Below are 1,535 nucleotides of genomic sequence, written 5' to 3' on the forward strand. Positions count from 1 at the left end.
GACCTACTCACTCCCTTCATCACACTCTTGATCTGGTTCTGACGTATGGTGTAGAGAGTAAAAACGTAATGATTTGTCCTCACAATCCTGTTCTCTCTGACCATTTTTTAATAACCTTTGAGTTTACATTGGCCGACTTCATAGCTACTGCGAGTAAACTTCATTGTAGTAGATGTTTCTCAGAGAACGATGTAGCAAAATTTAAAGAATTTCTTCCATCTTTATTTTCCTCTGGCTTACAGAATACTGTCACAGAAAACAGTAACTTAGATGGTCTTGTTGATAATATTACAACTTTAATGCAAACCTCTCTTGATGAAATTGCTCCACTAAAAAAGAAAGTTATCGATCGGAGGAAGCCGACTCCTTGGTTTAATTCAGAGTTACGTTCTTTAAAACAGGCATCTAGAAAACTGGAGAGAAAATGGCGCGCCACTAACATTGAAGAATCTTATTTAACCTGGAGAGACAGCCTGCTAACATATAAGAAAGCCCTTCTTAAAGCTAGAACTGTATATTATTCATCTTTAATAGAAGAGAATAAAACAATCCAAGGTTTCTGTTCAGTACTGTAGCTAGACTAATGAAAAGTCCTATCTTTGTTGAGCCATGTATCCCTATAACTTTAAGTAGTGATGATGTCATGAGATTCTTTATAGATAAGATAATTTTAATAAAGAATAAAATTCATGCCAAACTTCCTTCTACTGTCTCTGATTCTCTGTCAGATGAGGAAGCTTTAGTGTCACTAGAACCTGTCTGGACATTTTGTTCTGCTGAGCGCTCTGAATTATTTAAAATAATAGCTTCATCCAAACTATCAACATGTCTGCTAAATCCCATCCCAACCAGACTGTTGAAAGAAGCATTTCCCTTAATTAATATCCATTTTTTAGATGTACTTAATTTATCTTAAGTCTCATTTCCCCTTACAACCCCAGACGGGACCTCCGCTCACAGGATCAAAATCTCCTTATGGTTCCCCACGCTCACTTTAAGACCCGTGGTGACCGTGCTTTCTCCTCTGTGGCCCCTAGCCTCTGGAATGAACTCCCTGTTAATCTGCGCTCCCTTGACAACATTGCCTCTTTCAAGAAACATCTGTTAAACCTGCTTCTTTACTCAAGCGTTTAGCTAACCACTCACCATTAATGCCATCCTACATCCATAGTGAATGCTCGCCAACTATGTGTTTTTCTATTATTGAACATACGGCATATTTTTCTCTCCCCCATTCTCTAGGTGTTTTGTATTATTGTATATTTTTGCTCTGCATTGACCATGTGTCTGAGTTACAATTTTAGAATTTAATCTGGATTTGATGTTTCATTACGTTGCCTATGTTTTATTATGTTTTATTCTGTTTCATTTTACCTTTCCACCAATTTTACATTGTTAATAATTGCACAGCACCTTGTGAATATATTTCTGTGAAAGGCGCTTTATAAATAAAACTTACTTACTTACTTACTTACTTACTTACTTACTTACTTACTTACTTACTTACTTACTTACTTACTTACTTACTTACTTAC

This window comes from Austrofundulus limnaeus, unplaced genomic scaffold (genome assembly GCF_001266775.1).
Source record: "Austrofundulus limnaeus strain Quisiro unplaced genomic scaffold, Austrofundulus_limnaeus-1.0 Scaffold211, whole genome shotgun sequence".
NCBI lineage: Eukaryota > Metazoa > Chordata > Actinopteri > Cyprinodontiformes > Rivulidae > Austrofundulus > Austrofundulus limnaeus.